The 16,498-nt window shown below is 47.8% G+C and overlaps 1 protein-coding gene across 1 annotated transcript in view; it reads left to right on the top strand.

Moving 5' to 3' along the window:
- The window catches only part of MRPL19 (mitochondrial ribosomal protein L19), a 170,601-nt gene that overhangs the window by 65,816 nt on the left and 88,287 nt on the right, over nucleotides 1-16,498 (top strand). The window lies entirely within an intron of this gene.

The following is a 16,498-nucleotide window of genomic DNA, read 5'->3' on the forward strand; positions in this document are numbered from 1 at the left end:
TATGTGCTCTCTCCACTGTAAACCCCGGAGTGAGGGCTCCTGGGCCTATTTCTTGCAGCAGCATATTTTCTATGAAGTTGGCCGGGTTTGATCCTTCTACACGCCTTTCCGGAAGCCCGATGATTCGTATGTTCCGCCTCGCTCACCTTTCTGCTTCTTCCGCTCTGCTTTCAAGATTCCGCACTTCTTGTTGCAATATCGATACTCCTCTGGAATTGTCTTTCCAGTTACTTGTGTTCACTGCTGCTTCTTATTCCAGAGCTCCTGTACGTTCTGCCAGCAACCTAACCTCCTGCCTCAAAAGGTTCACATCTAGGCTGATGGCGTCCATTTTGGATTCCAGTGCCGTCTTTAAAGCTGCTATGGCTTCCAGGACTAGTTGGTCCCCCTTTTATTTGGACCTGTTGTCTTTGTGCCGCAGAGGTTGTTGGCTGTGTACCCTCTGGATGTTTGCGCTGATCTACCAAACGTGTCTATCGTGGGCTGCTTCACCTTGTTTTTGGGAGCCTTCGATGCAGTGGCAGATCAGGTTTTTGCTGATGTGATCACCACGTGCCAGTCTTTCCTTTGCTCTATGCTTTTGCTGTTGGAGTCTGGTGTATGCGGGGTGGGCTTACTCTGTATTGCTTCCACCTTGCTGCTGCACTGTAGGCGTCAGTCGTGGGTTGTCGCATGGTTAAAAGGTTACACTGCCCGCTATTTGTCTGTTATGCACCCCTAGTGGACATGAATACTTCCTCGCTCCACAGCTCGTCATATCACGTGCTACTGTAGCAGGTGTCTTTTCAGTTGCCTTTTTTGATGTAATTTTGTGGTGCCACATATTTACTGCTCCAGGTCCCTGCTAGTGCTCAGTGTGTGCAGTTGTAGCAAGGGAACTACCTGTCCCTGTTCCTCCTAGATCAGGACCACCTGGGCTTGTGATCTCCTTTGTGCACCCTACAACATAGGGTCTTTGGGCTTTGTGCGCAAGAGGCCCTTCGCCAAATGTCTTGCCTTTGGATTGCGGTTGCATGTCTACGTGCTACTTTTACGTGCTTCTGGTAGTCGTCCTAGGTCGCCTTCTTCCCCAGGCCCCCCTCTTATGAGATTCTTGCGTACCTTAAGATTCGTTGCTACTTCAGCCCAGATTCTTCTCAGTCCTTGACCTGTACTACTGTGCGTTGCCATTCGCCCCTCCCCGGAAATCCTATAAAGTGCCTTGTCTGCATGGATGTGTGAATGCACTGCTTCCATTGCAGTGTGTTACTTTGTATCCCGGCATGCTCCTCTTTTCTTGCCTGTCCTCAATGTACAGAGCTTCCTGCTGATACCCCCTCAACAATGCTCATTGAACCCAGAGTTTGGGGTTTACTAGGCGGGGGCCCGGCACTCTTACAGATGACTTTCTCAATCTTTGCATAGTTAATACCTGCCCAGCGCACCAGCCTCCCGGCCCTTCAGACTTCCGCAGGGACACTTGCGTTCCGTGGCCCCGCCTCCGCCTCCTAGTACGATTTGATCTTTGCTCACCTTGTTTCAATGGCGTCCTGTTGGCTTCGGATCCCTTCACTTCATCTTGGACCTAGTTAGTGTTTGGGGGTTAGTGTCTTCTTCCCTGAGTGTTGTGGTGTTGTGTCCTGAAGTCCACCCGGGTGAAACTCCACATAGCGTGCTGCAAGTATGCGCTCCAGCGCCCGTCTCGTCAGCTTGGGTGTCCCACCAATTGCATGTCGCTGTCGTAAGGGAGTTCTTACTTGTCGCTTATCATTGTTTCGCCGTATTAGCACTTATGAGGGGTTAACAGAAGCAGGCCTCTGATTATGTGCCTCACTTGATCATTCTTCCGGTACCCAACTGTGAGTTCCGGGTTTGCATCGACTTTACTGCGGGACATACCCGCTATGATGTGGAGTTATTTGCGTTTATGTACCGTGTATTTCGGTATTCAGTGCCTGTTAGGCAGAAACATGTGCAGTTCCCTTAGGGACCACTGCAAAAGATTTAGGACTACAGGTGGCTGGCAGTAAACCCAATTGGTAACAGTCTGTACCACCCAGGTTTACCTGGTAGCTGTGGCTGAGCAGTCAGACTTCTCTCAAGAGGAGTTAGGCAGTATATAGAGTATACACAATAGGTACAGGGATACAGTAGCACAAGCAAACACTGACCAGTGCTTTGGTGTAAAAGTATATAATTATTTATTTAAAGACACACTTGTAAATTACACTAACACAAAAAGAGTTAAGTTCAACACACAGTCACTATTATATATATACAACCCTGATTACTTATTAGACAAGTCTTAATGAGAAACACCACTTATTTTCAGACCGAGGTGAGCGCTTAACATAAGATGACACTCTAATAAGTTATAGAAAAAGGGAGGGAAAAGGCAAAGTTATGGAAGCACACAATTTCAATACCTTTCAAAGAACCACAGTGAGGCGGGTTTAGGCAAAGTCTACTGGAGAGCAAGGAAGTTCAAATGCCAGGCCCACTATTCGAGAGAGCAAGTGAAATGTGTCCAGGATCACACAGTGGGGTTATGCCCAAAGAGTCTTTGTAGATAGTTCATAAAAGATTGAGATCAAGTCAGGAAAAGTTAGTTAACAGGCCCCAGGGCAACCCAGGTTAGAAAGTCGAGGATTTACTGTCACCCTGAACGATCTGTCGCATGGGAATCCAGGCGGGACACAGTACCTGAAATAGGAAGAAAGCTCCAGCGGGGGCAGTTGTTCCTGGCAGCGGGTGCAAGTCGGTGTTTCGTCCAGAGGAAGAGGAGGTCTCGACGTGGAGGAAAGATGAAGGTCGTTGCACTGCCAGGGAAGAAACCAGCCGCAGAGTTTTCCGGTTACAAGGTTCTACCCTTTTCTTCGCAGTAGTGGTAAACCGTGGTATTCCGGTTGCCGGGGTGCTTGGCATAGGCAAGGCGGCCACGAGATGGTCAAGGAAGGCGAAAAGACGGGCAAACTGGTTATCCCCACCAGTCAAAGGAAGAAGACTCTCCGGACTGGAGATCTCCTCTGTCGTCGGGGGAAAAGTGGTGAGACGGTTCAGCAGGGCTCCACCGGTGGTGTCATTGCAGTTCGGCTCGGTTTCTCCCTCCTCGGATTCTTTAGGTCCTGTGGCGACTTCTGAAGTTCCAGTCCCCAAAGCCCTGCTTTTATGCAGAAAACCCCCATTCATCAGTCCTAGCTGTCACTCAAACATGCTAAGTGGTGAGCCGGGCGGCTCACCACTGGGCCAATCACACCAGAGTGCGACTTGAGTTGCCAAGGCAACTCAGTCCAGGGTGCCTAAGCCCCCTTCCCACACCTCCTGTGGTACCCAGACAGAGTGGCACCACTTTTGGAGGCTTCTGTGAAGAAGCCTGCCAAAAAGTGGAACAAAGGGCTCGACTTGGGTTGGAGTCACAGAAGCGAACACAAATGCCATTTTCGGCAAAAAATACAAACTGGTGAATTTATATTAATTTAATAAACCGGCAGTATGTTCGCGGCTATTTAAAAATGTGGTAGCCTGAAACAATGGGAAAATCACATAGGAATATATTTGCGGTCGAATATAAAAAGTAGTATCCACTGCCACCAGCCAAAACTCTGTCGGGGGGACTTGACAGTGCCCCCTCGAACAGACCCCGGGGCAATCGAATTGCCCCGACCAGTACGTCCACAATATGATGGTTTGTACTGGTTCTGTTCACAATTTAAGACTAGTAAAGCCAATGGTGACTTTACATGACCTGGGAGACAGTAGTCAGTCCCAGGGTATGGAGTCTATGTTTGGGGGTCGCTACGTCACCCCTGGGTTACTGCACGGAGGGTGCTGTGTAACCCACATATCAAAAACACATGAAACCCTATGGGGTAAAGGACCCCATAGCCCATAGAACACATACAAAGTCAAAGGAACACCTCAAATCATGTCCAAGAGTGGGAGGAAAAGAGTCTTACTCTTAGCAGGAGAAAAAAATAAACCCCAAAAATCCAGCAAAGCTGCTGGGGGACTCACTAGGTTTGGGAAATTAGCCTTAACAGAGAATTCTCCCTAACAGTGCCGTGCTTGGTTGTCCCCCAATCAGCCTTCTACGATCTTCACTGGTGTCCCACGCCACCTCCTTCCTCTGTGCACCCGGTGTTCAGGGTCTGCGTTGGTGAGGGCTGGCTACGATGTAAGTTTGGTGTTACAGTAATACGTGCCTCACACGCTCATACCGACATCCACATTCCGCAGTATGTGCGGGCATCCCCCTCTGCCTGTTTTCTCTATAATCCCGATACTCGGTGCTTCGGAGGACAGCCACCGCGCTGTGTGATTGACCGCTAGACTGCAAATTAATGGGAGAAACTTGCATAAAGGGCGAGGCTTTTTGGCTTGGAAGATAGATTCGAGCACTGGATGAAGGAATCCGAAGAAGAACTTGAAAGAGATCCCTGCTGCAACTCCTGGACCGTTGGTTTGCCCAGTGAAGCCCTGCTGCTGTGCTGAAGCTACTAATTCGCCTTGACTAGGGAAGACCTGAAAACAACGACTTCTCCCCTTGGCTTGGTGGGACCAATCGACCCCAAGACAAGCTCATCTGGAAATCCTCTCGAAGCTGGCTGTACTTCCATTGCTGTTGCAGGAACCAAAGTGCAGGGAGAGGAACACCAGAATCAAGTGAGTGTCTTTTAAGTAGGGCCTGAGCTCCAGGAAGATCCTTTGGACTCCCAGGAAGCAGGACTGACCAAGCCTGAGCCACCTTAACAGAGTGCTGGACCACAGATGCAAGGAAAGTCCAGAGTGGTATCCGAGAGACCGCGGTGGTGCTATTTGCTATAGACGCGAGGAGCTGAAACCGCAAAGTGCTGCTGAATTGAAGTTTGCCCTGTGCTGCTGCCGACCTTTCCCTTGTAGTGCAGGAGGCCCCAGACATCTCCCTGTTGTCCCCAAGACTGAGGCCCAGGAACCGCAGGATCTGCAGACCTACACAGGAACAGAAGCCAGCTGGAACCATTTCTTCTAACCAAAGTTACTGTAAAACTAAGGGAACTTACCTCTTTTTGTGTAGCCTTGCTTGTTCTCAGTTGAGACTTTTCTTGGTTGCTTTTGCAGAGTTGCTTGCAACTTTGCCCTTCACAAGCCTTCTAGCTTGTGGCCATACACTGACTATTTTTCTACGGAGACTAAAACATTGTGCAAGACTTTTACTTGCCTGCAAGAAGTGCTTCAGCTCACCTAGACTTTTGCTCATTTAACATTGGCTGGCCTGGCTCCTTGAAAGACTCTTCTTACCTCTGACTTTGTGCTTTACCTCTCCTTCAGGAAAGGGTTAATTTGCTTTGCATTGGGGGTTCAAAAGTACTTACCTGCTTCAGAATATTTGTGTAACCTTTGTTTTATTCCCAAACCCTTTTCTTTGACACCAACAGAGTATTGCTCTAAAGGTACCAGTGATATATTAATGTCCAGTGTAGACAATATCTGTGTGCCATCCCAAATGTGCTACCTGCTGAATTAGAGAAACTAAGAGTGTGTATTTGTGTGTTGCTTATATATTGCTCCCTTCTGAAGAAGGCTTAGTCAAGTGACTGTTAAATTAAGAATGGTTTAATCAAGAAACCTTGAGTGTAAGAGTTTGAGTACTTGTCACTGTGAATCTGTGTAAAAATTCTACTGCTCACATTGACCCCTCTTGAGATAAGCCTGGCTGCTCAGCCACACTACCAACCTGTGTAGTACAGACTTAGTTGGGTTCCTGTTGCCAGGAGGTCAAGGTTGCTGTAGTCGCCCAAAGGGTACTACACACGTTCTTGCCTAACAGTTATTGTTGTCGAAGGGAGTTACACTGCAAAAAAGAGATTTGGAGAGTGCCATCTGGGGCAGCCACAGACCAACAGCCTTGGGGAAGCTAAAGAATGTATAAAAGGAGGGAGGCATATGGGTCAATATAATGTGGTACAAGTGCATGAAGTATATTAGGGAACAGTTACGACTTCTGGGGGGAAAATAATTAAGGTGGGCAACTGGAATATCAGAGGGTTTGGGGGCAATCATTCACACAAAGCCAGGCACATATTGCGAAAATTTACAGAGACACAAGATCAATGTGGCGTTCTTGCAGGAAACGCATTTAACGACTTCAGGAGCAAACTTTGCACAGCAATGGGAATGTCCTAGATACTACTCCTCTACCTCTTCATGTGCGTGAGGAGTGGCGATACTGATTCAAAGGTCACTAGGGTTGTGGTTTAAAGAAATGGCTAGATATGAAGTGGAGAGGCTTTTCTGGGTCAGGGGGCACATTGTGACTTAGCTGTGTGCTTTCTGACATGTTATAGCCCTAACACGGATTCCCCAGAGTTTTATAGTTGGGTACCGGACGTATTGATATGGGTAGGGGGCTCTATAGTAATATGGGGATTGTATTTTAACACTGTTCTGAGTGTGAAGATTTCCTTTTGTTGGAGGTGGGGGTGGCCTGGGCACAAGCCGTGAGGACATGACTTGAGGGAGCTCCCACTAAGATCCTGTAACAAGATCCTGCTTGCGGTACTCCGAGGCTGCCTGGAAGATCCCGACGACCTTAACCAGTGCAATATAGCTTGGACAACTTGTCGTGTTTTTGTCCGACAAAAATCTGTGCCTGGGAACAGTTTTGAGGCGAGCAACGGGCCTCGGGAATGGAGACCCAAGATGGTGGCCAGAACGCTTAGCTGAAAGCGAAAGGAAGGCTGCCCCAGTTGACTTGCGGGACGGGCGGTCCTCGGCTGATCAATGAAACTGGAGGAACCGCTGCGCTGTCTCCAACCTGGGTGACCAAGAGGAGGAGGAGGGGGGGCGTGTGTCAGGCCGCCCAGAATGCAGATCTGGCACGTGGCGTTGTTAGATATGGGCTGAGAAGAAGAAAGGTGCACGGGACGGCTACGCAGCCCCGTCTACCCCCACCTGGAGTAGGTACGAGGAGAGGAAGACAGGAGGCTCGTGAGAGAGGTGGCACTGGGGATCGGTGGATCAGGACAGTGTGCCAGATGCAGTGAGCCGGGATCACAGGGGCAAGACGACCCGGTTTCTGGGACGCTGTCGCGCTGTAAACAGCGGCAAGTGTGGTGGAAGGTACGTGGCTTGCACTGGGTGCAGTGCTTATTGTAGCTGGGGCCGATAACTGCGGGCCACCAGTGCACAGATTATGGTGCAGTTCCCCCTGCCCCTCGCATGCCAACACGCCCCTTCTAGATGACTGCTGTGGGGCACTGAAACTCAGCCTGCAGGCTTATTTAGTTTGGTAGATAATTACAAAACCATGAGGCTAGCTTGACAGCGCCAGAGACTGGCTGTGAGATCAGTACTGAACATCGCAAACGGAGTACATAAAGCTTCACCGCCTGAGTGCATACTCCGGCTACTTGTGATGGCAGACACTGTACCCATGACTTGACTGCCACATGCGCATGATTGGATATTGGGACAGCCCTGGGCAGCACCCTGTGTTGCGTTGATGCACCCTGAACTACTGCTTGTGGGGACTTGTGCTTGACTCTCCCCCTGTACACACCTGAGAAATGCTTGTGAAACTGCACTTAAGACACTGCCCCTGGTGCCCTAGTTCACCCGTGGGTGTTGGCCAGAGACTTTGGAGCGCATCCTGGGCTCTTAACATTGGACTGGACCTAGGTATTTGAATGGCTGTGTGCACACATCACTGACCCCTGAGACCACCTGCGCCATAAGCACGTACTTCTATATATCAATTTCACGGACCAGTGCCCAGGCACTGGTTTATCCTCCTGGCAATGTCTAAGGACCCTACGATGGATTCTTTCATTAGCCAGGCAAAGTCACGAACAACAGACTCTGCTCCAGGAGTACCATCAACTGGGGATCAGACAACACAACACAATCCAACACTCAGGAAGACAAAGTGCTTGCGGCAATTGCTGCTTTACGATCACCCTTGGAGAACAAAATAGAGGAGGTGAAAGTCTATGTCCAACTCCTACATCAGGATGTGAGATTGCTTGCGGAATGAGTGATGTCGATGGAAGTACTGCTAAAAGACATGGCTACCAACACTGAAGATCTGGCTACTCGAATGAAGTCACTGGAATCCAGAAACAACATCCTGGAATGGAAAGCTGAAGAGGCCGAGGGCTGCTCTCGGCGAAATAATGTCAGGGTTTTAGGGATCCCGTAGGGCGCCGAAGGCCGGGACTCACGTCCTATATAGAGAACTTATTTCTGCAGGAAGTGGGCACCGGAAAACTGTTGCATAGATTCGCTGTTGAACGAGCCCACCGATCCCTCCAGATGAGTCCTCTGCAGGGGACGTACCCCCACCCAGTGATGGCCAAAATACTGAATTTTAGGGAACAGGAAGTGCTCCTCCAATTTTCAAGAGATGGGTGAGGGGGACAATACAGAGAGACAACTCTATAATAGCTATTTACCCGGACTACACCCCTCTAGTACAGCAACAAAGGAATACATTTGGTCCAGTTAAAGCAAGGCTTAGGCAGAAAGGGATTAAATACTTGCTCATATATCCGGCCAGGCTGAGTATTATATGGTGGAAAGACGCATTTCTACGAAAGTCCAGAAGCAGTGTCCATGTTGATGGAACATAAAAACCTGGAGGTTCATGACCATAGATTAGGGGCCTCAACCCTGTCAGAGATGGACATTGATAGGCACTGGAACCCGCTGAAACTGGACGATTGCGAGAGGAGGTTTGGAACTGATTTGGCGCCCTGTATGAGACCCTAGACGATGCTGGCTCAGACAAACAATACAGGAACATACATGTATCGAAGATAATATGAGCGGAGTCAGACGCCTCTGAAATTGAATTGCAATGGATTTCCCTGCACAGAGCTGAACAGTTGCTACCCATTGGGGGTGGGCAGCATCGCCTATTGGGTGAGGTTCAGACCACCCCTATCCGCATGGATCATCAACATTAAATTGCTGTCTATCGAGTGCCTGCTGACATTACTACACTGGCCAAGCACTGGCTTGTCCGAACGGGACAATTCTGTTGGACACTGTTTGTGCCCTGCATTTAAGGGCTTGTCATTTACGTTTTGTTCAGAATATCCTGCTTGTGGAGTGAAACTTCTCTTATGCTCTGTAGGTTGCAAGGTGATTTGGGCTGGGTGGCGTTACTGGTCATGTTACAAATGGGACAGTGCCTTATGTGTTGGTACAGTGACAATGTTGCAATTAATGCTTTGCTAGATGCGCAAATGTGCCCTTTTCTCCCTCCAATATGGTTGCACAGAGACAGAGGTGACGGATCATGGCACAAATAAGAGTACTGACATGGAATGTGAGGGGCCTGGGCACCTCTATGCGCAGGAACAGGGTTAAATTGTATTTGCACCGCAAAAGGATAATCCATAGCTCTTCTCCAGGAAACTCACCTGACTGCTGTGGAACTGGCGGTGGTAGGGAATCGTTGGGGAGGGGACTATATATGGGACCCTGCACTCTAAATACGCTAGAGGGGTGCTTATATGGATTGCTGACCATATTCCGACTGCTGGATTTGCAGATAGATGCGGAAGGCCGATATTTAATCTTGCAGGGCCACATTGGTGGTAAGGAAGTATCCATTGTGAATTCTTACTTTCCTAATCGCAAGATACCATCACCTATTCAAACACTGTGAACCCATATTGCCCTAAGACAAGATGCCTTTTTCATATGGTAGGCGATTTCAACTGTGCACGGGACATAGTACTGGACAGATCTACACCTCACAGAGGGCGGCCTGTATCTGGCAACCACTGCACTGAAGACGGCGATCACCAACTTAAGACCTGGTGCATTTTTGGAAGGAATTTCATCCTAGGACCAGAGGGTACTCTTACTATTCGTCCCCCACATGAACTGTACACGAGGATAGATTATGTTTGGTTGGGTCAGGTCAACTGGCTAGATTTGTTAGTGCTGAATATTTGGCCCACACTGTCTCCGACCACTCCCCTTTGTTGGTCACATGGGATAATTGAACACCTTAAACCCCCATTCGTACATGGTGCATGCCTGCAGACACCTTGCTCGATCCATCCTTTAGGGAACAACTCTGTGCCATGTTGGTCTCCTTCCTGGAAAATAATATAGGCAGTGTAGAAAGCTGGGGGACAATCTGGGAAACCCTGAAGGTGGTGACTAGGGGTGAGGCCATGACCGAACCCAGGGACGTTATTCCACCAAAATGCCAGGGGTAGCGGAAGTGACTTCACAATGCCACACCCCAAGAGTGACATCACAGAAAGTGGTGCAAATTTGACCACGTCCCCATGTGACATCACAGGAAGTGGCATCATAAAGCATTATCCCTCAGTACACTAAGAAAAATATGGTCCCGATATCAGTGTATTGTGACATTGGATACACTGCTACATATGATGATCCATTCTTGTATCAAGGTCCATGTTGCCATGGGAAGTGTATGAACCCAAATCCCCTCTTTATGTGGATCGCCCTGTTATTTCAACAGGATTACAGAGCGAAATCACATTCTGCGGGGACAGGGGCGGGTATGGGAATAGGGGAAAGCCAGGATAAAAGGGGAGAGGGAGAATATTTAACCAGAGAACATGTATTCTTCTAGTCAATGGGATCCACAGTCTTTAATGATTTTGGCACTTACCCCATTTTCTTCTGATTCTACAAGTTACCTTCATTGTTGTATTGTGCTGTTTGAAGCTTTCATGGACTTCATTACTGCTCAAACAGCCAGACTTCTCCGATTTTCATCTCCTTCAGAACCTAGAGCTAAGTTTAAAATGAGTTTGATTAGTGCATTTTGCAAATACTGCTACCTGATCATCTTCCTGTATCTCTTCAAAGTGCTTGCAAAAGTCAAGAGGAAAAAATATTTCAAGTTCTAGTTTCTATACATTACTACCGTCGCACTCTCACGCTTTCAAAACAAATGGGGGGCAACAAACACAGTCACGAGGGCATGTGGGTGGGGGGTACAAACAAGGTAACGTAGGGCATGGGGTGGATGGGGGCAACAAACAGTGACAGGGGCATGGGGGTAGGTGGGGGGCACAAACAAGGTAACGGAGGGCATGGGGTGGGTGAGGGCAACAAACACCGTGACGGGGGCATGGGGGTGGGTCGGGTGCACCAAACAAGGTAACGAGAGGGCAGGGAGGCCATGTGGGTGGGGGCAATTCAAAGTCAAGCCGCTTATGCAGTAAAGCTACTCACACAAGTCAGCCGCAGGTGAGTTCAACTGGCCTGCCGCCGCGGAAGGCCCAGGCTGACCTGTGGGCTTCAACTGAACTCGCTGACTAACTTGTGTGACTGCAACTGCCAATGGGCCAGGGACCTGCGGCAGCACCGCAGCCGAGCAGCAGAGTTCTGTTGGTGTGTGAAGGCGCAGAAGTAAGCACACACACACACACACACACTTAAAGCAGCAAACCAGCAGCGCACACACCCATCCCAGCGCCCCCCAACCTGAGACTCACACACACCGCCACAGCAACCCGACCTGAGACTCACCGTGTTTTTGAGGAAGAAGTTGGCCATGGACAGGAGGAGCCGAGCGCAGCGCATGTAAGAAGATAAACCACATTTGCAAAATGGCGGACCTTCAAGCACGCAGCACCGCTCTGATAGGATGAAATTCCAGACGTCTCAAGAGATTGACAGAGGTCGCTGGCCAATCAGCAGTGGTAGCTCTTGCGACCCCCCCCCACATGATGTCCCTGGCCAGAGCTGTGGGAATTCGCAAAATATTGAGGGAGGAATTGGAGATCCTGGGGGCCCAAGTGAAGAAGCTCAAGGGACTGCACTTGGGTGTGCTTTCACTTGAAGGGGAACTTAGAGGCCAGATCCCAATGCCTACCAGAATGGTAGACTGTCAAGGTTCGACGTCGCCACTCGAACTGCCCAAGCACATAATGAAGGGGACAAATTTGGGAAAATATTAGCTTGGCTATGTAAGAGGGAACAGCCTAAATTGTTGCCCACGATACTACGACATGAGTGCGGGGCCCGTGCAGAGCTCAGACCACAATAAATGATATTTCTTCTAACTACTATGCTACACTGTATAGACCCAACACACACATACCCCCTGAAGAAATCTTCCAAATTATTAGACTCCCGAAACTCACGGTTAGCCAGAGAGACCTCTTGGATCAACCCTTTATGCTACAGGAGCTGGGTGAAGCAGTAACATCTTTCTCTGTAGGTAAAACACCGGGACGTGATGGCCTCCCGGCAGAATTTTATAAAATGTACAAATCAACCCAGGCCCCTACACTAATAAAAAGTCTTTCAGGAAGCCTATGATAGACGTACTTCCAAATACTATGTGGGAAACATTGATAGTGCCTATTCTCAAGCCCTGAAAGTCTGCCGAGCTGTGTGACACGTATCGGGCCATAGCTATGTTAAATTATGACGTAAAGCTGCTTACCGCCATGCTGGCAACACGTCTCTGCCAGTGAATCACAACCCTGATGCATTGTGACCAGAATGGATTTGTACCTGGCCAGAATACTACCCATAATTTGCATAGGTTACAACACTATTGACCAGACCAATGCAAGCTCTGAGCACTATGTGGTGGCGTCATTAGACGCTGTCAAAGCCTTTGATGCAGTGTATTGGCAATGGATAGACGCAGCGCTGCAGGGCTCCAGGTTTGCACATTTTATTCGCTGGGTCCACATCCTATACACCTCTCCTACAGCCAGAGTATGGTCTCGCCAGCAGATATCGGGGCAATTGAATATTCAGAGGGGAACGCAGCAAGGATGCCCACTCTAGCCCATGCTTTATATATTGGCTTCAGAGCCGGTAGCTGTATATTTGACACAAGAGTACTTGGAGGCAGGAATTAGGGCTGGGGGCTTTATGCATCTCATCTCCCTGTATGCCGAAGATGTGCTGCTAATGGCAACCACATCATAACCTGCCCATAATACTGGAGGTGCTGGATGACTCTGCTAGACTCTCGGGAATCTCCTTTGACAAACAAAAGTCATGCCTGTTTTCCTTAGCAGGCTTGCGTGGGGTTGATGTGGCTGCGTTACCCGAGTTGGGCTTGAAATTGGAACCATGCTCTTTCAGATATCTGGGCATACAAATTGCACACTCCCCTGAGGACATGCATATGTTTAATACACGAAGAGTAGTAGAGGGCGTCAAGAAGTCTGGTCCCAACTGCCTCGCTCCCTCATGGGCAGGGTTGCTATTACCAAAATGGTCAGTCTTCCCCAGATTTTTATACGGCTTCACCAATGTCCTTTTTTACATAGAAGCCTCCTTCTTTCGTAAATTGGAAGGCGTAATTCGAGACTTTCTGTGGGGGTCAAAAATGCACAGACTGGACATTAATACTTCCTCTCCCCTATGGAAATGTAGCGAGTCATTCCCACGTTTGGAATTTTATTACTTGGATGTCCAACTAAGCTTTATCATGAAATGGTTATCAGACGAATATACATCGGACCATGAGCTGCTTAACGCCCAGGTGAGACCCGTCTTGCTTAGAGAAGCATTGTGGTCCCCAAAGGGCTTGAACGAAATTCAACCCCTGGTACTGTGCGTGGGCAGACAGATCTGGTCTAGAACATTGAGAGTACTTGGACTTCAACATCCATACCCTCCTAACATCCCAATCCTGGAACGCACGTGCAACACCTTGGATGAGTTAAAGGCAGTTAGATGCTGGGAAAGGGTTGGCATAAATACTTGGGGCGATATGTATGAGAGCGGAACATTTCGAGAATTGCCTAGCCTCAGGTAAAGGGAGGGATTAGCCAGTGGGCAGTTTCTGAGAAATGATTTGGGCTTGGAAATTACGGATAGGGAGTGGGCAATGGCACTGGGCTTTGTCAAGAATGTATCGTAACGCCAGATTTAGGCTCATACAACTCAACATGCTCCACCGCACATACATGCCCCTGCTAAGGTGGCTAAATTTAAAAAAGATGCACCTGCTAGTTGTCCCTGTTGTCGCCAGGATAATGCCCATTTACTACACATCCTGTGGATATGCCCTGTGATAGTGTTTCTGGTCCCGAATTCAACAGACCTGTGAAGAGGCGGGGGATGCACAAACTTGCTATAAAATTAATAGACCTAGCATGCACACTATTCAAGAGATGTATAGCAATGTTATGAAGTCACGTAGCAGCCCAGTTTGATGTATGGATTAGGGGATTTGCACGCTGGTGAGAGGCTGAAACTGCATGGAATGGGGCGATAGATACTCACGGCGGGGATGCACCACTAACCTTTGGAGCCTGGGAAGGCTTTAGTCAAATCGGTTTCCTACCCTTCAGACGACAAACCACCATGAATGCTCTCCTTAGACGTTGGTAGGTGTTGCAGATTCAAATCAAACATGCTGCTGGATGAGGCCTTTGAGTCAGATCTAAGCCAAGAGATTCAGTTATTCTTTTGCTAAAAAATCTGAATCTGGTAGAATCCAACCAGATACTGTGGGAGGCATTTAAGTGCTGTGTGTATCTCCAAATGAGCAGACATACTGCAGATACTTGGAGCAGAGCTGGGCAAAAATGAACAAGTAAAAAGAATTGGAAAAAGCGTTCAGTGCAAATGAGAAAAAAGCAACATTGGCAGAAATTCAGACAGAACTGTGGAAATTCAGAGACTTCCCAAGTCATCCTGGGCACCTTCTCCTCTCCTATTTCCCTCACCACCTGTAGTGTCTCCCAGGGTTCTATCCTCTCCCCCTGGCTCTTAACATCTACCTTGCTCTGCTTGCACGCCTCATCTCCTCCTTCTCATCCAACTTCCAATGTTAAGTAGACGACACTCAGCTCTTTTTCAAACTCCCTGCCGATCCTTTTACTCCCTCCATCATACCCGACTGAAATGTTCCCCACGAGCTAGTACTTTGAATGTTGCATAATATTTGAATGGCATAGTATGGACCTACTGAATCTTACAATGTAACCACAGGATGGTTACCACCTTTGTGTACTAAGATTGATGTAGCTCTCAGATAACTTGTTATGGTGTTGTATGAAGTGCCAATAATAATAATTTGCTTTTAAAAATGGAGAGCAGGGGGGAGGGGTGGAGCGGTGTTCCAAAGTGAGAGTTTTAGGGATGAGTGGTTTGCGTCTACAGCTGGATTGATGCTTTCAAATAAAACTGTCACATAGCATGTAATATAGTAGAAGCTAGATGATCAGAAAGTCTCACGGGGAGGCAGGCGATTGTAAAGTGAAGAATTACTTTGCTTGCCTTTAATTTATTCGGGGCACAGTAGTTTTTGATTCTGAACCCTTGTTTTTATGTCGACCACGAACTTCATTGTTTTACAGTCCATACCACACTATAATTTGAACATATCTATTTAACGGGTAGATCAACCATTTAACAGGTAGATCTTGCGACCTCAAACTAGACTGTTACTCCACTTGTCCTTCTTATAGATTGCCTTACGTGTCCTTTCCCTTTACTTTGGAAGGATCATTTGGTTTTTATTTTCACAGCGACTAAGAGGAGCTCAGTCTGCCTGGCTCTTTCCCATGGCAAATCCTCAGCAGGCTTCATTGCTGAAAAGTTGCACATACATACTTCACTGAAGGACAAATTGCAGACTGAAAAGATTGCATCTTCCCCAGTTCACATTTCCGGCCCATGAGTTTCACATCTTCACAAACTCTCTACATGAACAGAAGATTCATAAAGCTATCTTATAGGCCAAATGTTCATGCCTCCATCATATTACCGTGTGTTTTATTCAGTGTTCCTGCATGTACGGACTGTAATAACGGGTGTTATTGCCCAATTTAATGGTACTCTGCTTATCAACTTGCGAAGGAATGGCTGAGTAAACATTGCAGCCAAATGTAAAACTTTCAAAGGGCATGCTGTCCTCCTCTCGGAGGCAATCACTTCCCACCATGCTTGTCCATTACTATGACAAGACCAACCCATATCCTGTAAAATACAGAAGAGCTTTTTTTCCCTATAAAGTGTTCAACTTTGTCCTGAAACCAGGTATAATCATCATATAAATATTGTGAATAAAGCAGCTAATATAGCGGAACTGTACCAGTCATATTAGCTCTGTAATTTGTTAGTAAATGTGAACAATTCGTGTAGTCTGTGAATATTCTGAAGAGTTGTTATTCGGGTCTCTTTGTAACCATTCACATACTTTTATGCTTTAATTACTTGAAATGTACAGATTGCAACTTAAATTCAGCAGATATTGAATATAAATGCAATTTTGTATTCGAGTATTCATAACTAACATTCCAGGAAAAGGCAATACTGTGTGGCACAGCAGTTTTCACCAGATTGCACCCACAAGTAGCACATGTGCTTGTCACATAGTGGGATTAAAATGTTACGTTGTTTAGAGGGGCACAGGGCACACATTTGTGTACCCTTCTTGGACCACTTTGTAATGACTTAATTCTTATGGAAGGCTAGGTGCGACTTTGTGAAATATTCAGGCGAGTTGTCGCTCGACATGGCGCCCTTAGGACCCAACAGCGCATCTGCAATTCTTTTGGTAAGTATG

This window comes from Ambystoma mexicanum, chromosome 4p (assembly GCF_040938575.1).
Source record: "Ambystoma mexicanum isolate Mex_15411 chromosome 4p, UKY_AmexF1_1, whole genome shotgun sequence".
Classification (NCBI taxonomy): Eukaryota; Metazoa; Chordata; class Amphibia; order Caudata; family Ambystomatidae; genus Ambystoma; species Ambystoma mexicanum.